Genomic DNA, 26,672 nt, shown 5'->3' on the forward strand with positions numbered 1-26,672 from the left:
AAGTGAGCGGAGTTGCTGCGGGACGTGAAGTTTGAAGCCAGATGAGGTGCCTCCTTCTTTGGCCAAGAATCATACCCAGAGGGCAGTAGGTTTGTGGAGGGCATGGAGGAGGGAAGGAAGATTAAGAAAAAGTAACAAATCATAAAATTATCCACAAAACAGTTTCACTTCCAAAGGCATTTTAGAGGCGGCGACTCACAGCTTTAGATCGTATTGAATTACAATTTAAGTAGATCAACATCCAAACAAATTGGACTGGTTCATCCAGAGTTTTTTTTTACAAGAAAAATTGATACTGTTCCCATCTCTGAGCTACTGAGGTCCTGTTACACATTTGCGTGTGTTGACGAGATTTGGCAAGAATGTGTAAATAAACAGTATATGATTGACAATTTATAATGAAGGAGGCAATGCAATTCAGTCCAAATGAAGAGATCAGGTAGTGCTAATGTATCAGGCATTTATTTCCTGTAAACATTCTCACTCCTTTCCTTGCTGGGGTAGCTTCCTGAGTCTTTGGCATCACTCTCCCCTCCCCTACACCCATCCCCGTCCCCCTCTCCCATCGTCTCACCCAAGTGGCCATTCTTCAGGAGTGAACTTTTATGGTGAGTGTTGGTAGGTGTGGGGAGCATCAGAGCTGAGCCCAATTCTGTCCTTAACGGATGTAGTCATATGTTCTACATTACAACAGTGACTACACTTCAAAAGTACTGCATTGGCTGTAAAGCGCTTTGGGACATCCTGAGGTTGTGAAAGGCGCTATAGAAATGCAAGTTCTTTCTTTGCAGCAGGGAGTTGTTGGTTTGTGTTCAAGAGCAGGGACCCTGGCACATTTTTCTCCTCCCAAACCCAGGCTGGGATCATCGGACCAAGAACCAACTAGAGACTGAAAGGCCTGTAGAACTGTATACCAGCATGAGCCATGATCTGCAGGAGAGGAGGGAATGATGGCTCTTTTGCGGATGTAACGAGCCGGGTGGACAAAGGTGAGCCTGTGGATGTGGTGTATTTGGATTTCCAGAAGGCATTTGATAAGGTGCCACATAAAAGGTTACAGCTTAAGATAAGAGCTCACCGAGCTGGGGGTAATATGGATAGAGAATTGGCTAATTAACAGAAAGCAGAGAGTCAGAATAAATGGGTCATTTTCCGGTTAGCAAACGGTAACTAGTGGGGTGCCACAGGGATCGGTGCTGGGGCCTCAACTATTTACAATCTACAGTAATGACTTGGATGAAGGAACCGAGTGTAATGTAACCAAGTTTGCGGATGATACAAAGATGGGTGGGAAAGCAAATTGTACAGAGGACTCAAAGGGGGAGAAATTCAGTTGGTTGCACCACCCGTTAGCGCCTTAAGAGGGCGATAAGTGGGGCGTGAGGCGGTTAGCGCCCGGGCGCGGCGAGACCTGCGCCTCTTGCGAAATTGAGCGGAGATTTAGCGGCGGCGCTAAACCGCAACGCCCGCTCAGCTGCGCGCGCAGATCCTGACGTCATTTCATGGTGCAACGCCCTTGGGGCGACCCGAACCGGAAATTCAGTGGCGCCCCCCTCCTTTCCACCTGGCGCTCCCAGCGACTGGTTCACTGGAACGGTTCCCAGTCACTGTGGGGCTGGGGGGGGGGCGCTATTTAAAGGGGGCTCTTCCTGGCTTCTTTGTGGTAGCCATTTTTGGACCATTCCTTCTGTGAGAGAGAGAGAGATTTGCAGAGAGACAAAGGGAGAGAGCTTTCTGCATTGAGTCAGCGCTCGCAGAGGTACTTTTGGATTCTGACCAGAACTTTGTAGTTGGTTAGCTTTTTCACTGGCATAACCTTGAGTGGCCACATACTATGGGGGCTGCAATGGGTGGGAACGTTGGGCTTCTCCATTACATTGAGAGGGCTCAGAGATGCCAAGAGAGAGTGCCAATCATGGCCAGATGGAGGAGGGCCAACAGGCGTCGGCACAGGAGACCTTACCGTCCCAGGGTTTTCCGCCAACAGTTCTCATACCTCAACATGTCTGAGGAGCAGTGTTTTCAGAGGCTGCGATTCAGCAGGGAGGTGGTCACTGAGCTCTGCCATCTGCTTCAGCCAGATCTGCAGCCTCAACTGAGGAGCAGGACATCTCTGTCGGTGGCAGTGAAGGTCACAGTGGCTCTCAACTTCTATGCCACCGGCTCCTTCCAATCCGCTACTGGGGACATTGCCAATATCTCCCAGTTCGCGGTGCATTGCTGCATCCGCCAAGTCACGAATGCCCTCTTTAAAAGGAGAAGTCAGTACATTTCCTTCCCCATGACCCCGGACAAGCAGCAAGAGCGCACAATAGGATTTGCAAGAATAGTGGGTTTCCCCATGGTCCAGGGCACCATTGACTGCACGCATGTGACTTTGCGGGCGCCGCAAGAGAATGCCGAGGATTACCGCAACCGGAAGGGGTTCCATTCGTTGAACGTCCAGTTGTTCTGTGACCACAGACAGCTGATACTCGCTGTCAATGCCCGCTTTCCAGGCAGCAGCCACAATGCCTTCATCCTGCGCCAGACTTCTGTGGCAGACCTTTTCGAGACCTCGGCTCACCCAGGAGGCTGGCTTCTCGGGGACAAGGGCTATCCTCTGTGCACCTGGCTGATGACCCCGCTCCGTTCACCCAGCACCCCTGCTGAAGAACGATACAATGAGAGCCATCAAGCGACCAGGAACATCATTGAGCACACAATCGGCATGCTCAAGCAACGGTTCCGCTGTCTGGACCATTCCGGGGGAGCCCTTCAGTACTCACCTGAGCGAGTCTCCCATTTCATTGTTGTGTGCTGCATGCTGCATAACCTGGCAATCCTCAGGATTCAGCCACTGCCACCAGACATTGGAGCACCAGCAGAGGAGGAGGAGGAGGAGGAGGAGCACCAAGACGGGAGGGAGGCACAAAGTGCAAGGGCCGTCCGTCAGCGGCTTATAGCAAGTCGGTTCTAGGCCCCCTCTGAGGGAATGGCTTGTGCCATTGAAAGAACATGAATGGAACCATGCCGCAACCCCTAAGCCGGTCAAGGCAACAAATAGTTCAAAGAGCAAACATACACATTCTGAATAAAGACACTTCTTTATTTAACAAACTGTGTGCCCTCCCCGCATGACAAAGTAATAGAGAGAAACCCAAAAAAAGCAGTCAGTCACATTACTGGCTCTCACAACCTGGAGACAATGAACAAAACAGTAACCAAAAAATGGCCACGATCCTCGGCCTTCAATAAAACATTTAACAGCATTTTGCCACACCTCCTACTTTTTGCCCTTCGAGGGTGATCTGCTTCGCTTGTGAGATTCGCCCCTTCCCACCCTGCAGCTCCTCCGCAATGGGACCCCAGTGGCTTCAGCATGGCTGGGGGAAGGCTGCTGAGTGTCAGAAACTGAGACTGCAGATGCCCTTGAGGGACGGCCTGGACCAGCTCTGGGCCTGGAGGGCCCGGCTGCTGACTGCTCCAACTCTGCATGGGCGGCAGCAGTCTGTCCTACAGGTGGTGGCAGCTGCAGTGGAGAAGTGACAGTGTTGGCAGCAGGAATGCTGTCATCCTGACAGAGGACAGCAACTCCCTGGTCGGACGACACACTGGCACTCCCACGGGTCAGCACTGCAGCATGCGGAGCAATCTGCTGAAACACAGACTGCTGGCCTGCTACGGCACGACGAGTGCCCCGGCGATTCATGCCCAATCCAGCGAGGGTGGCAGCAGTCAGCGCTCGTGTGGCCTCAATCTGCGACTGCATGAGACCAGCCACTGACTGCATTGCAGCACTAAGCACTTGCGTGGCAGCCGCCTGTGCTGCGCCGAAGTCCTGGAGACTCCTTGCCTGTGCTGCGCCAACATCCTGGACACTCCTTGCCTGTGCTGCGCCGAAGTCCTGGACATTCCTTGCCAGTGACGCGCTGAAGTCCTGGCTCCTTGCCAGTGACTCTATGGATTCGGACATCCTTGCCACTGCAGCCATGAGCTCAGCGTGCCTGTGCTCCGCCTGGGCGCTCATTTCAGCGAGGAGCCGCACCTCTTCTGCGCTCACTGTAGCAGGACTCGAGGCCAGACTCTCCCTCCAGGGAGAAGGCCGCCGAGCTTCCCTACCGCGCCCCCCCCCCCGTGCGTTGCTGCAGCCCGCTGGGCCCCGGAGCTTCACCCTCCTCACACCATTCCCCCCTGCTCCCCTCCAGGGAAGACGTGTCCCCATTATGGCCATGGGCTGCCTCGGCTGAAGGTGGCACTGATGGTCCGGCTTCCTCCTCGTCGTCGCCTTCAGAGTCACTCACAGTGGCAGCTTGAGGGCCCGCCTCCTCACCTGGTGAATCAGCATCTGAATGCAGGGAGGTACAAGAGTGGCTTTAGCGTGAGGACAGGGTGGCAGCGAGGGAGGCATGAGTACTGCAATGTACTGTATTGGTTCAATAGTGGCAAAGGATGCTGGTGTGAGGCACAAGTGGAAGGAGAGAGGTCAAAAAGGTGATGACCTTACCATTGCTGTCCAGAACGGGGTCGGCATCTCCAGTGGCGATGGGGCCAATCATCCGGCCTGCCATAATCCGCTGGACTCGCTGCTCCAGATCGGTGAGGGCTTGAAGGTGAGGCCGGCCTCCCCCGGTCTGTTGCTGCTGCCTCCTGTTATGGGCCAGCTTGCCCTGCAAGAGAAAGGACGGGCTCTGAGTACAGTGTGAAGTCCTGATCTTGGCTGCACTGCATCCCATGGTGGAATAGCCCTTACAGTGTGAAGCCCTGATCTTGGCTGTACTGCCTCCCATGGTGGAATAGCCCTTACAGTGTGAAGCCCTGATCTTGGCTGCACTGCCTCCCATGGTGGAATAGCCCTTACAGTGTGAAGCCCTGATCTTGGCTGCACTGCCTCCCATGGTCAATTAGCCCTTACAGTGTGTAAAGTGCTGAATGTGCATGTGAGTTTCATGAAAGGCCCATAGGTGTTGGATGAGGGCTGGGCATTGGGGCTTTCAGGACCCTTTGGCCATAAAGTGAGGTGCACATGCAGGGATGAAGAGGATTCTGAAAAGGGTACTCACCCTGACGACCCGAGTGAGGTCGTTGAACTTCTTCCTGCATTGCACAGGGGTCCTAGGCACCATGCTGCTGGAGGTCACTCTGTGAGCCACCTCCCTCCAAGCTTTGCAATAGTCGTTGGGCAGAGGCCTCCTGCCACTGTCCGGGAACAGGAGAGATCGCCTGCGCTCCACTGCGCCAACCAGAACCTTCAGGGCCCCCTCACTGAACCGCTGCGCTCGCTCCCTGGCCCTCTCCATGGTCCTAGACGTAAGAATGTGACAGCAGGTCTGTCCAGGCCGAGAATCAGGGCTCCGATGCGCTGGGTGTGGCTGCAATCCAAGATGGAACCTCCCCTTTAAGAGCTGACCCTCGGGGGCGCTAATGGGAGGCGCAAAGCAACCGAATTTCACCCACATATTTCCTGCTTCTGTTGTGGTGAGATAGCCCCATAAACATGCTGCCTGGAACAGGATTGTCCTTGAGTTAGTTCAAACTGACTCCAAATTCCATTTAATGCCTTGGTGGTCTCACACAAGGTTAGTCTGCCCTGACAGTATTACACTGACACTGTTAGAGCAGAACAAGCCAAGGTTAGCAACAGCCACAAGAATACACTAAGGTTGCGGGAGAATATAATCATTGACTGGAGTCTGAATCAAACATTCTGAGTGCAGTGGAAATCATCACAATCTGCCACAAAGGAAGGGCATTACCCCCACTGCCCGCCCACCCACAGCGAGAAATGGAAAGTGGAGGATCAGGGCCGGCCTTGCGGGTGGTAACTTGCGTCGCCCAGGGCGCCGTGGTCGGGAGGGCGCCGTGGTCAAGAGGGTTGCCGTGGTCAGGGGGTCGCCGTGGTCGGGGGGGCGCCGTGGTCAAGAGGGTCTGACATTATCGGCATCGACCTCTGCGAAGAACATGCCTATCTCCAAGGAACAAACTTCAAGTTTCAAGAGCAAGTTCCCCAACACATGGATAGCACTCAGGATCCTGTTAACCGTGTCCATATCAGTGGCGATCAGCAAACAGAGCTTCTCGAAGTTGAAGCTCAGAAAATTTTATTTGCGATCGGCCATGGGAGACGACTGGTTGTCTTCGCTGGCCATCCTGTCTATCGAGAATGATGTGGCTCGAAATACCTTGGTGAACAACGTTTTTTTATTTGTTATTGTTATTTATTAGTTTAGTGCTTAATTTAATGTTTAGTTTATTTGTCACTTAGCTATAATGTAACTTTTTATGACATATAATTTATTGTTTAAATTATAAAAACTTTTGAGATTACAGCTTTATTTCTGAAACTTTCGCTAATACTACTACAAAGAAACGACACCAAAATACAAGTTTGCCATTTTCCCTAAGGCTGGCCCTGTGGAGAATAATCGAGAGACCCCGGTCTCAGTTTTACACACAGGGTACAGCAACAACCTGGGCACGGGAATGAAGACAAAGTACAATCCATAAAAAAAAAGAAACTATCCACAAGGTTAGGATTGGACTTGGCTCTGACGGTGCCTGCAGTTGAATAGCCCGTTGACATGTCTTATCCACACTCAAACGTAAAGGATGGGCAGAGCAACGTACCCCAGTAAGGATCAATATCTTCCCGGGCAGGAGGGGTGAACTGTCTAATTCAACAAGGAAAGGAGATGAGATACAAATAATGGAAGTATCTGCACAGTGTCTGTGTCCCTCCTGACCCACCATCGCCAGCACAGCCTTTCATCCATCCTATTTCTACTCAGAATCACAGAAACCCCACAGTGCAGATAGAGGCCATTTTGGCCCATCGAGCCTGCACCGACACATATCCCACCCGATCCCCGCAACCCCTACATCAACACATATCCCACCCTATCCCCGTGTATTTAATCCCCCTAACACTAAGGGTCAATTTATCATAGCCAATCAACCTAGCCCACACATCTTTGGACTGTGGGAGGAAACCGGAGCACCCGGAGGAAACCCACGCAAACACGGGGAGAATGTGCAAACTCCACACAGACAGTCACCCGAGGCCGGATTCGAACCCGGGTCTCTGGCGCTGTGAGGCAACAGTGCTAACCACTATGCCACCACTCTCGAACTCTCTCCTTAAACTCCTCTGGCCACCTTCAAAAAGCCCCACGAAGCCTATCTCTTCACCCGCACGCTCAGCCACCTCCTCAACCTCCCCCCACCCCACCATTTCCTGCTTGGTGTCCTTTCCCTTTGCAAATAACCTCGGATCTTTCTCTAGACTGAAAGCCCTATAGAATTGTAAGGTATGGTCTTGCTCAAGAGTTTATCTTACAAAGACTCTGCTGGATAATCGCAATGGTGGGTAATAGCGGTGCGGATAATGGAGGTTCCAATGTACATAGTGAGGGGAGGTGGGCTACAGCATTGCACATTCCAATGACGGCCTTATTCTAACTTTAGAGCCTGTTGTGTGTGATGCCGAGTCCCACCCGACCTGTGTTGGGCTGATTTTAAAGTTTACTTTCTCTTCTACTTTACCTCTCTCACATTATCCTCTCACCCCTCCTACCCGGAAGATGTTGACCCTTACTGGGGTATGTTGCGTTGCCCATCCTTTATGTTTTTAGTGTGGATAAGACATGTCAACGGGCTATTGAACCGCGGGCACCATCAGTGATAAATCCAATCCTATCCTTGTCGGACATCTATACATGCACCTTCCTGCAGGGGTCACTGGCAAGAGGTCAGGGGCAGGAATCCTGGCTGATTCTGTTCACCTCTACAGCTCCGGGATGCTGAGGCTAACTTTACCGGCTCCACAGCTTCCCTGGCTTAATCAGCTAACTCAGCACAGGCCAGGGGGTTGAACTTGGGGCCCTCCTGGCTCAGTGACCCATCACATACTACCTTTACACACAGTGCCATCAGTGGGAGTGGAACAGCCTACATCTAAAATGAGCTCCGTAAATTCGCTGTCCCCATTAGGGAGTCGCGGCCAAAGGGAGCGCTGCAACACTATAGACCACTATACATTCTCCGACCCATGGTCCCTTTGATTGTGACTCCCTGTTGCCTGTTCAGGATCAGTCACTGCCCGGCCTGTCCTGTAACCACGTATGTCCTAGAACACAAGAACATAAGAAATAGGAGCAGGAGTAGGCCAATCGGCCCCTCGAGCCTACTCCACCATTCAATAAGATCATGGCTGATCTGATCCTAACCTCAAATCTACTATCACTCTACATCCCACCTGTTAAGTCTGTGTGTTATAGTGAGAATTATTACACAGACCACAAGAGTAAATTTTAACAGGTCTTTACTAGTCGAAGGTCAGGGCGGAACTGCCCAATAAATCCTTACACAGCACTTATATACCGGTGTGGTCACCACCGGTATTACAGTATACAGCAGCCAAGATAAAGTAGTGCAACCCTTAAAATAGTTCTCTTAAAGGTGGAACGGTTACATACACTACAATCCTCCCTTTTTAGCTTAACAGTATATATTCCCCATTAAACATAACATCATAACATATATACACAACTTCATGTAAAAACAGTTCACAGATTCAGTCTCTCAGGAGGCCTCCTGACTCGGTCCGGATAACGCCTCGGTGGTGTAGTAGTTTTCGGTGGTGTAGTAGGTTCTTGTTGCTGGGGTGACTCATCTAATAGTCCTTCACTGGACTTAACAGCTTGAACTTTCGTAACTTCAGAACCAGCATTGCTGACTTCTAAAGGCTCGAGTACCTTGGGAAGTTTTTCTACTTCCAGACTGATTTGGCTCAGTTCAGAGGGACCACCTGTGTGACCTGGTAGGGGTGATAATGGTTCAGATGAGTCATCATCGTCTGCTTCTTCTCTATTGTCTTCTATTTCCTCCATCACTTCAGCTTTTGCCTCTGCCACCAATTCCCTGAGTGGCTTATTACTGCTGACACTGCTCACAAAAGGGTGCTCTTTCTTCTTAGCTTTCAACTGATCGATGAATTTGACATATTCCCTTTCTTGCTCAGCTTTGATTCGTTTGGCCTCATCGCGCAGACGGTTTGTGTGTTCCTGATCCATTTTCTCAATCAGTTGCTTCTGCTGTCTTCCCAGATTCTCCAACTCCGTGTCAAAGAACTTTTTCTTTGCATTCATCTCTTGCTCAAAACGGCGAATCATTTGTTCTAATTGCTGTTGTAGTTTGAAATTGAGTTGAGTTCGAGCCCGGTGTTCCTCAGAAATGTGCATGTCTGTAGACTGGACAGACTCAGAATTCTCTGTCAAACTATGTTGTTGTTGTTCAGTGGAATTCTGTTCTGATACTTTGTTCTCTCCTGAAGCATTTATAAACTCCTTCGTTTTTCCATCATTAGTCTGCAAGTCCATTTTAGACTTGTCTTTTGCACATGGGCTGGTCTTACCATCATCAGTTCCAGAGTCTGAGCTGATTGTCTTCACCGAGTTCTCACTCTCTGCTTTGTCACTGTCACTGCTGCATATGCCCTCATCCAATATTCTGGACAATCGTGCAGGTTTGACATCTTTTTTTTCCGGAATCTCCCGTTATTGCTTTTAGGGAGTGCCAGTCCATATTTGTTTTCCTGATCCACTCCCATCCCAGAACTGGTGGACCTCCCTCAGGTAGTACATATATGTCCATTCCTTGGTGTTCTTTGCCCTTGTGTACCACCTTGACTTTTATCTTTCCGATGGGGTATAATCTTTGCCCCGTGTATGTCTTTAATACTATCTCCGTATCCCGTAGGGGAATATGTGTGAATAACCTTTTGTAATCTTGCTTATTCATGACCGTCAACGCCGATCCGGTGTCCAATTCCATCTTCCCTTGGACTCCTGCTATCTGCAGTGTGACCCAGATAGTTTGTCGGTCAGCTTCCTTACTCACATTGTGAATTCTCAGACTACCCAGTTCCTTGCTGTTGGAGTCTGAATCCGAATTCTGTTCATCCGAACTCTTCTCAGCCACCTTATGTACCTTTCTGCACTTTTCCTGCGGTGACTTTTTGTTGCTGGTCTTCTTTCCTGACCGGCATACTTTAGCTATGTGACCAAGCTTGCCACATTTTCTACATTCCTGGTTTTTAAACCAGCATTGGTTCTGATCGTGTGTTGTCTTTCCACAACGATAACATTTCATTGTACCCAAAGCCATTTGATCTACGCTGAGTACCGCTGCCTTCAGCTGCATTTCCGCAGTGCCTCTCGCTGCGGCTTCGTGCGATGCTGCAATAGAGACAGCCTTATCAAGTGTAAGATCATTCTCTTCAAGCAGCCGCTTTTGTGTTCCTTCTTTCGACAATCCACACACGAATTTGTCTCTCAGTGCCTCTGTCAGGCTTTCCCCAAACTGGCAGTATTTCGCTAGCTTACGCAGTTCAATTAAATACTCCGCGTTGCTTTCCTCTTTCAGTTGCGTTCTCGCATAAAATTTAAATCGTTCCGCTAACATCAGCGGTGTGGGGTTCAAATGATTCTTCAGGACAGCAACAATATTAGCGAAAGTCTGATCCGCCGGTTTAGCTGCTGATAGAAGATGCTTCAATAGCCCGTATGTCTTCGCACCCATTGAGTTTAGTAAGGTTAGTGCTTTATCTTCATTTGATATTTTATTTGCCTTACAATATATCTCTATGCGTTCTACATACGTGGCCCAATCTTCAACATCGGGATCGAAATCGTTGATGTTACCACGCTTAGGCATCCTCACAATCTTCTTGAGAAACAAAAAGAAATTTTTCTTTAACTTTTTTTTTTTCAAAATGGCAGTTTCCCGCGCTTGTCTTCTTCCCCGCCTACGAAAATGGCGGCTTCCCGCGTTTGCCTTTCTCCCCCGCTGGCTGTAATGGCGATTGCCGTATTGCTGCGTTCGCCCTCCCCAGCGGTTTTCAAATTGTGCCTCCCAGCCCCTCTTGCAGTCCGGTCCTTTCCCCCGGCTGCGGCTGAGTTCTCCGCGGTTTTTTAAAAATTTTCTCCCGCGCCTTACGCTGACCCGGTCGCTGCGCCTCGCGGCCTCGGTAGCTGCCCGGCCTTTCTCACCGGTCGCGGTCGAGCTCTCTCTCGACGCTGTTGCGTCTCCCAGCCGCTTGCAGCCCGGTCTTTTACACCGGCTGCGTTTGTCGCGGTCGAGCTCTCTCTCGACGCTGTTGCGTCTCCCAGCCCGCTTGCAGCCCGGTCTTTTACACCGGCTGCGTTTGCATTCACCGCGGCTCCCGTGCCTTACGCTGCCCCAGTCTCAGCGCCTCTGGCCCCGACTTCTGTCCGGCTCTTTTCCCCGGCCGTGGTCGAGTTCTCCGCCCTTATATCCTCCGTTTTTCCCTCCCCTACTTCACAGCCAACGTGGCCGACTTGCTGCTCGTCGCTGATCGGCTTACCCACCACCGTGATAGAAGGGATGATCACTGCCTGTTGCTGATGGAAGGCTTCGTGTCAGAATTCTTCCTTTGCTCTGCAGACCCGAGTCTTTTCTCAGCAGAATGATGAGGGCGGATGCCTCTTCTCGACGCCCGTTAAACTGCCTTGGATGTATCTCTGCCGCAGGGTAAGATCGTACTCGTCGCCACTGTTAAGTCTGTGTGTTATAGTGAGAATTATTACACAGACCACAAGAGTAAATTTTAACAGGTCTTTACTCGTCGAAGGTCAGGGCGGAACTGCCCAATAAATCCCTACACAGCACTTATATACCGGTGTGGTCACCACCGGTATTACAGTATACAGCAGCCAAGATAAAGTAGTGCAACCCTTAAAATAGTTCTCTTAAAGGTGGAACGGTTACATACACTACACCACCCAAACCCATGTGATCGCCTGGGAGAGGCGAAAAACCAGATAAAAAACCCAATGGCCAATTTGGGAGAAAAAATCTGGGAAATTCCTCTCCAACCCATCTAGGCGATCGAAGCTCGTCCAGGAGATCACTCGGTCCCTATATTTTCTACAGTACTTACCTTCTGTAAAAGGTGATCTCCACCCCAGCCAGGAACAGGAATAGAACCATCTCCTGAAATCTAACACATAATTAGAACACAAGAAGTAGGATCAAAACCAGGCTACATGGCCCCTGGGCCCGCTCCGCTACCCACAGGGCCATGACCGTTCCGAACCTAGACTCATGTCCAATTTCCTGCCTGCTCCCCGTAACCCCTAATTCCCTTTACTTCTAAGAAACTGTCCTACACTACGATCCTGTTCATAAACCAGCAGTGATTTCTACTGCTGCTTAACCGGCTTGTCAAAGAGTTACAGAGTAGGTTGTGGAGATCAGTGACACTTTAAGGTGCTAAAGGCTGGAACTCCAACTATAGGTCCACTGCTAACAATTACCAACGATGGATGCCTCATAAATCGCCCTTGGCTTTTTGCACTCAATGATCATTTACTGCAATAAAAAGTGACTATAAAAACTGGCTTGTCGCGGTCCCTGGCTGAGCAGTTTTGGTATCTCTGGGGCTCGACAGCTGCCCTGTTATAGCTTTACACAGCAGCCAGCAATGGTCAGATTACGCCAGATAGCTCAGGTCAAGTATTTTTATGACCCTTTCCTGCAACTAGCAAATGCATCATGTAGCATGAGTTCTTGTGAATGTGTCAGCAAATGGAGTGGAGTAAAGTAAAGTAGGCTGTCATAATGAGGTATCAATGCAGGTCAGTGATACCATGAAATTATCAAATGATATTACATGTAATATGCAATCCTCCCCTCATTGCTATCCTCCAACTTTTCTCTATCACAAGCGTTCCTATCTTGCTCTATTTATTAATACTGCTGTGGTCAATACTCCTCTGGAATGTCATCTCTTGCTCCCCCTAAGCTCCAAATATGCTGGGTACATGTTCTTCCTCCTGTCCACACCCTCACCATGCTGAACTCAAGACTCATCATCACCGTCTCATCATCTTTCCCAGGACCCAGCTCCTCATTTTCTTTAGTCCTCCCTTCTTTGACTTTTAAAATCCAAGCTTGGTGCCAACTCATCACTACTGTTCTCTGAATCTATTCAACCTTGATCCTGTCTGGCACTATGGACCATGGCCCTTTATTCAGTGGGTGAGCTTCAAACCCAACCTAACCCACTGTGAATAGTGTACAGCGGACTCCAGTAGTCATTTTCAAGACATTTTTTGTTGAGGGTTTTATTTAAGGGCATGAATCCTTGATCTGTGTCCAATTTCCCCTTTGCTATATAGCAGGTCCAAGCCCACACCTCTGGTTATGTGGGAAAAAGAAAAAAATGAATTGCATTTTTATAGTGCCTTTCACAACCTCAGGACGCCCCAAAGCACTTTGCAACCAATGAAATACTTTTCAAGTGTAGTCATTGTTGTAATGTAGGGAGGCCCAAGCCAGGCCTCAAACTACACGGGAGGCCCATAGGCCTCAAACTACACGGGAGGCTCAGAGGCCTCAAACTACACGGGAGGCCCAGAGGCCTCAAACTACACGGGAGGCTCAGAGGCCTCAAACTACACGGGAGGCCCAGAGGCCTCAAACTACACGGGAGGCTCAGAGGCCTCAAACTACACGGGAGGCTCAGAGGCCTCAAACTACACGGGAGGCCCATGCCAACCTTCAGGCTACATGGGGGGACCTAGGCCAGGCCTTGAGCTAGGTCAGGCTTTTAGTTAAGCGGAAGGCCCAGACCAGGCCTTGCGTGTATTTAGCTGGGATTCTATTTCAGATATCCATGTATCTCACATCAATATAGTCTTTGATGCATGAAAATAATTTTAAAAATTGGACTCATAATACACTGGATTTCGTTAGTTAAATTAGGTTATTGATATAGTGTTCCTCACCGCATTATAACAAGATTATCTGAATTATTTTTACCCTGAAATTATACACCCATTTTTTTGACAGATCATTGGAGATAAAAAAAATTATAATTTCAACATTTAGTGTGAGGATTGGAATTTATTAACACACTCAGTGTGAGAGACAGGCAGTGACGGAGTACAAATCTCTTCTACTCAGATTCCAGAAACCTGGAAAAAGTCTAAGAAATTTATTCCACACCCTTTCAACCTGATATTATTCATTAGAGAATGTATTCATAATCAAAGCTGAAAAAGACAAATGGAAAGAGAAAGAGAAAGAGAGAAAGAGACAGAAACAGAATGTGCTTTTTATACAGCGCTTTTTCATGTCCTCAGGACGTCCCAAAGCGCTTTGGAAGTACTTTTGAGCTGGAGTCACTGTTGTAATGTAGGAAACGTGGCAGCCAATTAGCACACAGCAAGGTCCCACAAACAGAAAATGAGATGAATGACTGGATAATCTGCTTTTGATGTCGTTGGTTGAATGTTGGGTAGAAATGGAAAGCTCTTCAAATAGAGCCCTAAGATATTTTATGCCCACCAGAACAGGCAGCTGGGTCCTTGGAGTTGATGTCTCATCCAAAACCCAGCATCTCCAACAATGCAGCAATCCCTCAGTACTGCGCCGGAATGTCGGCCCAGATTATATAATGCATTCAAAAGGAAAGCTGAAGGAGACAGTTGTTGATTTGAACTCAGTAAAGGATAATGTAGTAATATAATTTCCTGTTCTTACATCTACCAATATCAGAATTCAAAGGGGCTGTGTTAGAGATGTTAAGGTGCCTCACTCACTCTATATTGTCCACTCCATGAAGGTCTTTTTTCAAGTTCTATCTCCTACTCTCTTGAAGGCACTGATTCACGCTGGAGAACCGTTCCACGGGCACTGGTTGCCCTCTGGTACCTTGTCCAAATGTACATTAGTCAGGTCAGAGGCTGGTTAGTAAGTGTTGTAAGCCCGTGGACACTAAGGGAATCAAGGGATATGGGGACCGGGCGGGAAAGCGAACTTGAGGTAGAAGATCAGCAATGATCTTATTGAATGGCGGAGCAGGCTCGAGGGGCCGAATGGCCTATTCCCGCTCCTAATTCTTATCAATTCTGTTGTGGAAGACGTCACAATCAAGTGCAATTCTGTTTTCACCTGATGTACACATACAAACATATCACAGCAGAGGCCACATAATAGCAATCAGCAGTGGGGGGACTCGGGCTGATTTTGTGCCCCTTCTTAGCGTAGGGGACACTGAGGCCTTTACCACCATCTCAGCTCAGATTAGGAATTGAACCTGTGACCTTTCTGGACTGTCTGGTTTGGTTCCAATCTGGGTAGTGCATCGATGAACTCAGCTGTAGGGGCGAATTTGTTTATTTTTTTATTTTACGTGAAATAAAATGTACATTGAGTTATTGATCTCAGCCCAAAGGTCGGCGTTAGATGCTACTGAGAGAGGAAAACTGAATCTGTCACCCAAATCTGCATTGGCAGATTCAAAAGTGAAACTGGGAAAATCACAGATGCTGAGGTGTCAGCTTGTGGCCCAGTGGTAGCATTCTCGCCTCTGAGTCAGAAGGTTGTGGGTTTAGATCCCACTCCAGAGACTTTAGCATAAAATCTAGGCTGACACTTCAATGCAGCACTGTCGGAGGTGCCGTCTTTTGGATGAGATGTTAAACCGAGGCCCCGTCTGCTCTCACAGGCGGACATAAAAGATCCCACGGCACTATTCAAAGAAGAGCAGGGGAGTTATCCCCGCTGTCCTGGCAAATATTTATCCCTCCACCAACACCTGAAACCGATTATCTGCCCATTACCTCATTGATGTTTGTGATGCCTTGCTATGTACTAATTGGCTGCCACATTTCCTGCATTACAACAGTGACTACATTTCGAAAAGTATTTCATTGGCTGTAAAGTGCTTTGGGAGATCCTGAGGTCATGTAAGGTGCTATAGAAATGCAAGTCATTCTTTCTTTTACTGGCATAGGGGACCACTGGAAGCTTGTATACCCAAGGTATAAATTGGATTTGGGAATTGTTACGAGCCATAATTCAGACAAGGGCACATTAGTGGGGAATTTGTTCCTTTGCAAGCATTCATGCTTAAATACCCAGAGGGCTAAAGCTTCTCTATGACTTTATCCAGTGAATAGCTAAACGATATAAACAAAGAAGCTCCCAGGTTTGATTTCAGGAGTTAACTCATCTCAATCAGAGCAGCGGTAAGGGATGCTTGTATTGACGAAAGTGCCCCTGGATTAGGGGGCAGTTCCTATTCCCGATTGCTGTCCAGTAACTCCTGCTGGAAGTGTATATACGTCAGCGTTCATAGAATCATAGAATCTTACAGCGCAGAGGGAGGTTATTCGACCCACCGTGCCTGTGCCGGCTCTTTGAAAGAGCTGTCCAATTAAGTCCCACTCCCCAGCATTTTCCCCATAACCCTGAAAATGAGTCCTCTTCAAGTACATGTCCAATTGCCTTTTGACAGTTCCTATGGAATCTGCTTCCACCACTTGTTGAGGTAGCGTGTTCCAGATCTTAACAACCGGTCTGAAAAAGTTTCACCCCCTTTCCCCTCTAGTTCTTTTGCCAATTATTTTAAATCTATGACCTTTGGTCACCGACCCACTTGCCAAAGGAAACAGTTTAGACATAAACATAGAAGATAGGAGCAGGAGTAGGCCATTCGGCCCCTCGAGCCTGCTCCGCCATTCAATGAGATCATGGCTGATCATCAAAATTCAGTACCTTGTCCCTGCTTTCTCCCCATATCCCTTGATCCCTTTAGCCTTAAGAAATATATCTAACTCCCTCTTGAATATATTCAATGAATTGGCCTCAACTGCCTTCTGTGGTAGAGAATTCCACAGGTTCACCACTCTCTGGGTGAAGAAATTCCTCCTCATCTCTGTCCTAAATGGCTTACCCCTTATCCTTAGATATTCTTAGTTTCTCCCTAGTTGCTCTATCAAAACCCCTCATAATTTTGAACACCTCAATTAGATCTCCCCTTAACCTTCTCTGCTGTAAGGAGAGCAACCCCAGCTTCTCCAATCTCTCCACATAACTGAAGCCCCTCATCTCTGGTATCATCCTGGTAATCTCCTCTGTACTCTCTCCAAGGGTACAAAGGAGAATTACATCCTTCCTAAAGTGTGGGCTCCAGAATTGTACACAATACTCCAGATGAGGTCTAACCGCTGATTTGCAAATGTTTAGCATGAATTCCTTGTTTTTGTCTTCAATGTCCCTATTTACAAAGCCAAGTATCCCATACGCTTTCTTAGCCGCCTTATCAACTTGCCCTGCCACCTTCAAGAATTTGTGAATATGCACCTCCAGGTCCCTCTGCCCTTGCACCCCCTCAAAATAGTCCCATTTAGATTATACTGCCTCTCCATGTTGTTCCTCACAAAGTGCATCATGTCACAATTAACCGCATTAAATTGGATCTGCCATGTGTCTGCCAATTTCACCAGTCTGTCTATGTTCTCCTGAAGTCTGCTACTGTCTTCCTCACTATTTACGATATTGCCAAGTTTTGTATTATCCGCAAACTTCGAAATTGTGCTCCATATACCCAAGTCCACGTCATTTATGTATAACAAGAAAAGCAATGAACCTAATACTGATCCCTGCATACTTCTCTCCAGTCAGATAAACATCCATTCATAACTACTCTTTGCCTCCTATCTGCGGCGAGTGTCTCACCTCCTGACTCCCCAAAGCCTTTCCACCATCTACAAGGCACCAGTAAGGAGTGTGATGGAATACTCTCCACTTGCCTGGATGAGTGCAGCTCCAACAACACTCAAGAAGCTCGACACCATCCAGGACAACGCAGCCCGCTTGATTGGCACCCCATCCACCACCTTAAACATTCACTCCCTCCACCACCGGCGCACCGTGGCTGCAGTGTGTATCATCTACAAGATGCACTGCAGCAACTCACCAAGGCTTCTTTGGCAGCACCTCCCAAACCCGCGACCTCTTCCACCTAGAAGGACAAGGGCAGCAGGCGCATGGGAACACCACCACCTCCAAGTTCCCCTCCAAGTCACACACCATCCTGACTTAGAACTTTATCGCCGATCCTTCATCGTCGCTGGATCAAAATCCTGGAACTCCCTCCTAACAGCACTGTGGGAGTACCATCACCACACGGACTGCAGCGGTTCAAGGCGGCGGCTCACCACCACCTTCTCAAGGGCAACTAGGGATGGGCAATAACTGCTGGCCTTGCCAGCGATACCCACATCCCATAAACGAATTTAAAAAAAATCCCCGTAGCCAATTACGAACCCAAGCTACCACCATCCCTTTAATCCTGTGTGCTTCCATTTTCCAAAAAAGTCTGTTACGTGGTACTTTATTAAATGCCTTTTGATAGTCCATATATACAATATCTACTACATTACCTTCATCAGCCCTCTCATGTTACTTCATCAAAGTTTTATATGTGGACAGGATCAAGATGGGCTATGCTGCTCCCCAGCGTTGAATAGCCCGCCAATGCTCATTGAAAACTGGCCACTTGGGTGGGCTATCCAGATGGCTTTCGGTACTGGTAAAAACATATCCCAGCAAGAGTCAGCACCTTCAAGGGACAAAAGGAGAAAATGGTGAATTGGCCCAAAGCAAAGGGACAATCTCTGGTGAAGTGAATTAAATTTTTGACTCTATTTTCTCTCCACGGATGTTGCCTGGCCTGCTGAGTTTTTCCAGCATTTTCTGTTGTTATTTTGAATTAAATTTTCGGTCTCTTTCTTTGATAAGTAGCTAGAATATCTGAAACAAGTCAGTGTTGAATCATGTCCTTATAATGATTTTCGCAGGTTTCTTAATTTAAATGCATGGGATCCGGGGGCTGACTTCTCTTTACTGTGGTCTTTCCTCTCGCTGAAACTCCTGAGAGCAGTGCTTTCCACAGCCTAGAGCAGAGTCACCTGTACTGGTTGGAATGCTGCACTTGCATCTCTCTGAGGAAACCTACTTATTAGTAGGAAAATTCAATTCTCAGAGAAAAATCCATTTGGTTCTTACAGGGAGCATTCGATGGATTGACAACAATTCAATAACCTACAGCACAATCAGTTTGACTTTACTCAAGACCATAAACACTTACTTCATCCTCTCCGCAACTTTACTCCGCCTCTTCTGAAGGCGTGCTCAACTAAAGAACCAACAGCCTCTGGTATCTCCAACAAGTGGTTAGTCATTATGTGTGAGTCTAGGATAGTGAAGGTCTGTGGGCCATATGGCCACTGGGGGACTGCTTACAAAACAAATTCTCAAGATTATTGCCCATCCCTAGTTGCCATTCAGAAGGTGCTGATGCAACAACAACTAGCATTTATATAGCACCTTCAACATAGTCACAAGGAGGTATTAGGACAGATGACCAAAAGCTTGGTCAAAGAGGTAGATTTTTAAGAAGCGTCTTAAAGGAGAGAGAGGTGGAGAGGCGCAGAGGTTTAGGGAGAGAATTTCAGAGCTTAGGGCCTAGGCAGCTGAAGGCACGGCCGCCAATGGTGGAGCGATTAAAATCGCAGATGTGCAAGAGGTGAGACTTGGAGGAGCGCAGAGATGTCGGAGGGTTGCTGAGCTGGAGGAGGTTACAGAGATAGGGAGCAAAATCTAGGCCTTCTTCTCAGCAGTCCATTGCTAACAGCACTCTCCATTTACAATCAGCTTCTACCTTATCTCAATTTGAGCTTACAGCCATATGTGCTGGTGACAAGTGCGTCATTCATTCCAGCAAGGAACTGACTGTGACTTGATGGGAACTAATCCCCATTTATATCATGAAATCGCTTCGACTGGTGCAATGTGATATGGTTCTGCGTGTTCCACATTTACCCTGTTTACACTACAAGGCGGATCCAGAGATCGATGGCAACACTCAAAAGACTGAGGACATGCAAGAGATTCATGTGGCTACAGAAACCCCTTCATGTGATACTGTACTAGTTGCTGAGCTGCTCTGCTATCAAGGCTTGGGGAACACCTGTACATGCCAATGATATGAAAAGAGGATTGCCAACTCAGGTTGGATGTATTAGTGGAGCTTCTATCACATGAGGGAAATAAACTTGCAGGGCTAGGGGGATAGAGCGGGGGAATGGGACTGACTGGATTGCTCTACAGAGAGCCGGCACGGACTCGATGGGCTGAATGGCCGGCTTCTGTGCCGTTATGACTCTGACTCTATGGCCGCAATTTTGCCGGTGCTCAGAGGGCGGGTTTGGAGGCGGGTCAAAGAGTAAAATCATTTTGATTGACGGCAGGTTGCAATCCTACCATCAACCCGCCTCCAAACAATTTTCCCAAGAGTCGGGCCCCTGATTTGCGCATGGATCTGACAACTAGCGGCGGGAAGAGGATTAAAGGCAATTACCTGCCTATTAACAGGTAGTTGCTAGTAGTTGACAGACTATTTTTGGATTTTCCCGCTTCTGTCTCGTGTTTCCCGATGTCCGGACACCATGCCAGGTAATGTGGCGTGTTGTGAGTCTGCTGTAATGTTTGTGGGTTGATGACAGCTGCAGAAGTGGTGAGAAGGATCCAATAGTGCACTGGTGAGTCTCAGAAGTAAGGAAATGTTGGTAAATGCATTTTTAATACATTTACACATTTCTTTAGGCTACAAGTTTTGAAATCCATGTTCAGTGCCATCTCATTGGGAGAACCTTTCTCACCAGTGACAGATCGCTTCTGTCACCTCACCTGCAGCTGCCATCTATTCCAGCCTATGGAGGGAGTCATTGGAGAGCCTGGGTGCAAGAGGTGACCTTTGTGCAGTGATTGTCAGTGTTTGCAGCACCTCAATGCTGTCAAACACTGAGAAATGAGCTGTCAAAAAAAATTGTGTGTGGTCCCTTTAAGAAAACTGGCAGATGACGCGTCATCAAATGACATAATCTGACCGGCTTTCTCTTAATTGGCCGGCAAGCCCGCAGGGCGGGCTTAACAAGGTCAATCAATGTAAAATCACGTCTGTGGACTGGATGCAGCTGGGGGCAGGACTGGAAGCCGGAAACCACTTGACCCGCACCCAACCCGTCTCCATTGATAAAATCACGGCCATATGACTCTATGGGCTGGATTTTGTCAATGGCAACGTGATGGAGGCGGGACTCCCACTTTTTGGGTTGTAGTCCCGCCTCCATCAACTTGTGGCCAACCCACGCTATTTTCCCTTGATTGACCTTGTTAAGTCCGCCCAGCAGGCTCAGCAGGCCAAATAAGGGACAGCTGGTTACTGGTGACGTCAGTGATTGACATTTCATCTGTCAAGAGCTTTTGACAGATGAAAAATCAGCATTTGACGGCTCTGTGAAGCTGTCAAACACTGTCTTCTAACTTGAGTCCTTCTACTCAGACTCAGTTAGAGACTCTCCAGACCAGAAAGCAGAGGCTGCAGCTTTTGACAGTTCAGCGGCCATTCTGCTTTCTGTACCGGTGAACTGAGGGACTCCCGAGAACTGAAGGAAGGAAGCCTGCAGGAGAAAGTAAAGGTAAGTAAAACTTATTAAAACACTTTACACTTACCTCACACACTTACCTATGCACTCATGCACCCATCACTCACCTGCACAACGGACATCTCGACCCCTCCAACCCCTTCAGACCGACAGTCCGCCTCGCTAACTTGGCGTGGTTCGGAGCCGTCGGGAAGCCCACACTTCAGGGCTAAAAATAGGGATTAGGCATAAAACTGCCTGTTAACTACCTGTTAACAGGCAGTTAATTAGCACTAATCCCCTTCCCACCTCGGGGAGGCGGCTCCCAGCACAGGTCGGGTACCCGCCTCCTGGGACATTGGCACAGAGGCGGGTTGGGGGCGGGATGGGTTCCTGCCCCCCGATTCTGCAATTTTCCCACCACTCCCACCTCCAAACCCGCCTCCACGGGGCTTAGAAATTCGAGCCCTATGACTCTATGGCTTCCTGCCTGGTTAAACGGCCGTTTTCTTCCCATCTCCAATAGGTTTATAACTAATTAAACAAAAGTGTTCAAAAAAAATTAAGCAGGACACCCAACTTCTCTTAATGATTTTTTCTCCTGCATTGCTCGTAGCAGGGTCCTGGAGATTTTAACCTTTGATCCCTGAAGACTCAAGGAGAATCCTGAAAAGTTAGCAACCCGATGTGAAAACCACACCACTGCCTCTGACAGGCAGGCTGAGCTCGGAAGAGCAAAATGGTGGACACGATAGCAAGCAGCGACGGGTTATCTTTGCTTGCGGAGGCCAAAGAGGGGAACCGGCCGCTGAGGCGCTGCCCCCTTTGTGCGGAGATGTGTACCACACCTCATTTATATTATGGAGCAGCTTCCGACGGCAGGGGGCTGTAGACAGACCTCGCCTGGTTGGGCTTTCCTGTCTGAACAGTGATGCTCACGGACAGAAAAGGTTCTACTGTGGACGAGACTTCATAGCACAAACAAAGCCCCAGAGTAACTTTCTTGACTGCATTCATTCGGATCTTAATCGCCCTCCATTTGCTGAAATCGTTAGTGTTGCCAACTCATGACCTCCCGCCTCCTACTGCTCCGCCCAGTCAAACAACCACTTTTTCCCCCCTCCCCCATTTCCATTATTTTTATAATTAATAAGCCGAAGTCTTCAAAGAAAACGAGGGGGAAAAAACGCACCATTTTTAAAAATTCACCCATTGATTTTTCTCCCGGGTTGCTCCCAGCCGTGTCCAGGAGATTGATCTTTGATTCCTGGAGACTCCAGGGCAATCCTGGCGGGTTGGCAACCCCTAGATTTGCTGCTGGCAGGAACACTATCAATGAACGCTCAGGAATCATTTACTTCAGGCTGCCTGATGTTAATCACGGATTAATTAAACCGATATCCCTGATAATGTATGGAGCAGCATTCTGACACACAGCAGGTGCATTTATTAAGACATTACACGCTATGAGCAGCAGATTGAGACAACAGTTTTAAGTGATGGAGAACAGGAGATGTGTACAGCTCCTTATTAATCCATCTGCTCAAACAGACCAGCAGCAGCCAGAAGGCCCCAGTTGCCAATGGCTAAGAACGCAGCTGCACTTATCTGAGGCTTTCCTGCTCTGTGTTCCAGTGCTAGGGGCAGGCCTGTCCCGGCAGTGCACCTGGACCATGCAGATAGGCTGGGCCAGGACATTTTCGTGCTTCCCCATCTCTGGTGGAGCCCAGCGCTGGGTGCGGGTTTGAGGGGGTGGGGAGGGGAGGGAGAGGCAAAAAGAAAATCTACCCTCGGGTTTCAGACACAAAACATGGACTGGATCTATACGCAGTCGTGCACGCTGGTGAGGAAGGGGTAGCAGTGGGGTAGGGACGACGAGGAGCTGAGCTGGTACCGTGTGGTAGTGCTGCATGCGGAGTGTCCTGCCTCAGTTGTGCGGGGTCTCAGGCCTTCTTTCGATGGAGACTCTTATTGTGTTTCGGGAGGCTGCTGAGGTGAAGGTGTGTACAAGACATCAAGGCTTAGAAATTCGGCCGCGCAGCGCCCACTTTTCGGGCACTAAACGGCCTCCTAAACCTCCAATATGGCGGGCAGGAAGCACACGCTCATTACAAGCCAGAAATGTGTCACCCACCATATTGATAAAGGCCATAAAATCGGCATGCGGTGCCCACACCTGACACAGGAGTTAGCCCCTTTGCAGATGCTAATAAGGGGCCTTCCACCTGATTAAGGCCCCCTTTGCTATATTGGTTTGCCCTGAGAAAGACATGCAGCCTAACATGCGGTCCAGGCCACAACCAGCCAGGTAAGTTTTGACAATATGCTTTCCTGAATGTGGAGCCGGGAGGAGCACCTCCTGACCCTACACTAAAAGAACACAGGCTTCCCTTTTGCAAACCCTTTGCTAGTGCCATCGACCCCACAAAACACAGGTCTCCCACAGTAGGAGCGAGAAGCAGAGTGGCAGATTCACCAGGGCTGGCGGCCGTGAAGGCCCTATTGACAAATCCAGCAGGTGTACTTTGGCATAACAAACAGAAAATGCTGGAGACACTCAGCAGGCCAGGCAGCATCCGTGGAGAGAGAAACTGAGTTAACGTTTCAGGTCTGTGACCCTTTGTCAGAACTGGAAAAAGTTAGAGATGTAACAGGTTTTAAGCAGGTGTAGGGGCAGGGAAAGGGGGGAGGGGAGGAAGGAACAAAAGGGACGGCAGTGTAATGATATCAGCAAATAGAGATGGTATTTGCCTGTTCGATTATGATGCCTTAACAGCATGTTTGTATGTATTGATTGCTTGTGCCTGACCAGCAGAGGGCATGTGACCGAGACAAGCAAGGCAGTTCAGTTTAGTTTCAGTTTCGTTCTAGATGCATCACTAGCATCGTGTCTCCTGAATGCTGTATAAAGAGTTGAACAGACTTTAGATTAAAAGACATTCGGCTGAAAATTCAGTAGCCTTAGCGCCTCATTTGAGGCGCTAGAGGGCCTTGCGCCGGAGTTATGGCCAGTAGTGAAATTCCCTGGGGCCCTAAATCGGCGTTGCTCCGGTAGCGCTGCGCCGGCACCGATGACGTCATCGGTGTGCGCAGCGTCCCGGTTGCCGTGGTAACCCGCCCGAACTCCGAAATTGAGTTGCGGCCGCCTCGCCCGTGGCAGCCGCAACCAGCGTTTTGTCAGAGGTGCCTTACTGCAGTTAGCGCCGGCGCATTAAAGGCCCCGCGGCGGCCGGCCGCTTTCCCGCCGGCCGCTTTCCCGCCGGCCGCCTGCCCGCAGCTCCCTCCCCGGACTTCTCTCCCCCCCCCCCCGGAACAGATGCAAGCCCGGCACTTGTCCGAGGTGCCGGTCTCATTTTTAAGCAGATTTGCGCGGGCCGCGGCCGGGTGCAGGCAGCTCCTCCTTAACGGAAGGAGGAGGCCTGCACTTCCCCAGCCTGCTGCACCGCATCGGGTGCCGCAGCGCCGGAATTGCGGCGCGAAACGGCAGTTAGCGCCCTTTTCCAGGCGCTAAGACCCTTCAGTAGCGCCGGCAGCCGTTTGGGCGCGGCGCCACTGAATTTTTGGCGCGCGCAGGGGACTTAGCGCCGGCACTAATTTCCGGCGCTAAAGCCCTGGCTAAGCCAAAACCCAATTTCTAGGCCATTGGCCTAGAAATTCAGTGCCCTTAGCACCGATTTTGCGGCGCTAGAGGGCCTAGCGCTGCAATTGGCGCCGGTTCCTAAATTGCCTGGGGCCCTTCCGCGGCGGTAGACCGGTAGAGCTGTGCCGGCACCGATGACATCATCGGTGTGCGCAGCGTCCCGGTTGCCGTGGTAACCCGGCCCCAAGCCGAAATTCAGTTGCGCCCGCCTCGCCCGTGGCAGGCGCAACTAAGACTCTGGCAACAGAGTCTTCCCCCAGTGTGCGCCGGCGCATAAAGGTGGAGCGGCGGCCGGCCGCGTTCCCGGCGGCCGCCTGCCCGCACCTCCCTTCCCGGACTCCTGCATTCCCCCCCCGCGGCCCTGATCAGTGTCTCATGCGAGCCCGGCACTTCCCCGAGGTGCCGGGCTCAGATGTCGGGTCAATCCGCCGGACAGTTGTCGGCTGCAGGCAGCTCCTCCTTAACAGGAGGAGGAGGCCTGCAGTTCCCCCGCCTGCCGCACCGCATCGGGTGCCGCAGCGGGGGATTAGCGCCGGGAAACCCAAGTTCACGCCCGTTTTGAGGCGCTAAAGGAGGGTTTTAGCGCCCGCCGCCGTCTGGGCCCGGCGCACCCGAATTTTCGTCGGGCGCTGCCACATTACCGCTGGTGCAAACTTTCTGGCGCTACAGCCCTGGCAAGACCAGAACCCAATTTCTAGGCCATTCTCTTTCATAAATGTCTCATCATTGAACCCACAAAGAAATCAATACATGGTGTCAGAAGTGATTGAAAGAGATGAAGAGGAAAAATCTGAAGTTAAATCAGCTCTCCACAGATTAGCAAGCCAAAAGAGAACATCGTTACTTACCATTAGAGAATAGCTAACGAAGTGAAAAATGGAAGGTTTACTCCCACCGGCGACGCTTCAGTTGACAGGTAATGTGGCTGAAAATTGGAGGAGATTCAAACAACATGTGGGGTTGTATTTAGCGGCAATCGGAGCTGACGAGAAAAGTAATAAAAGGAAATCGTCACTGTTCTTACATGTCGTGCGTGATGAAGCGCTGGAGGTGTATAATAACTTCACATTCGCTGTTGATGGAGACAAAATGAAGCTAGATAAAATAATGGAACAGTTTGAGGCCTACTGCATACCTAAACGTAACGTGACGTTTGAGAGGCACAGATTTTTCACATGTGTACAGAAAACGGGTGAGACTATTGATCAGTATGTGACTGAACTGAGAAACAGAAGCAAAACATGTGAATTTGGGGGACTGACAGACTCGCTGATAAAAGACAGACTGGTGTGTGGTATTCCAGATAATGGTCTAAGGTAAAGACTGCTAAGAGAGCAAGATCTAGACCTGGGAAAAGCCATAGCACTGTGTAGGGCTACAGAGACTGTGAAGTTGCAGGCAAAGGAGCTGTTCAGTGACAATAGCTGCAACGTGGATGCAGTGAGTAAGAACGGACACAAACCGTTTAACAAAAAGAGCGCCAATGTGAAAAAAGAGGCGTGGCCAGCGAACGAAAATGAAAGGGACAATCGAAAGTCATGTAGTCGATGCGGTACACAGCATCCACCAAGAAAGTGTCCAGCATATGGTAAAACATGCAATAGTTGCAACAAGAACAACCATTATGCCCGTTGCTGTAAGAACCAAGCGCAACAAAGCAAGGTCCATACAGTAGATGAAAGCGAGATAGAGGAGTTCTATGTAGATGTTGTGTCTGAAAACAAAAAAGAAGAAAGAGACTGAATGTTGACACT

The sequence above is a fragment of the Somniosus microcephalus genome, chromosome 27, assembly GCF_052327205.1.
Source record: "Somniosus microcephalus isolate GS21.2 chromosome 27, FLI_Smic_1.0, whole genome shotgun sequence".
In the NCBI taxonomy this organism is placed as follows: Eukaryota; Metazoa; Chordata; class Chondrichthyes; order Squaliformes; family Somniosidae; genus Somniosus; species Somniosus microcephalus.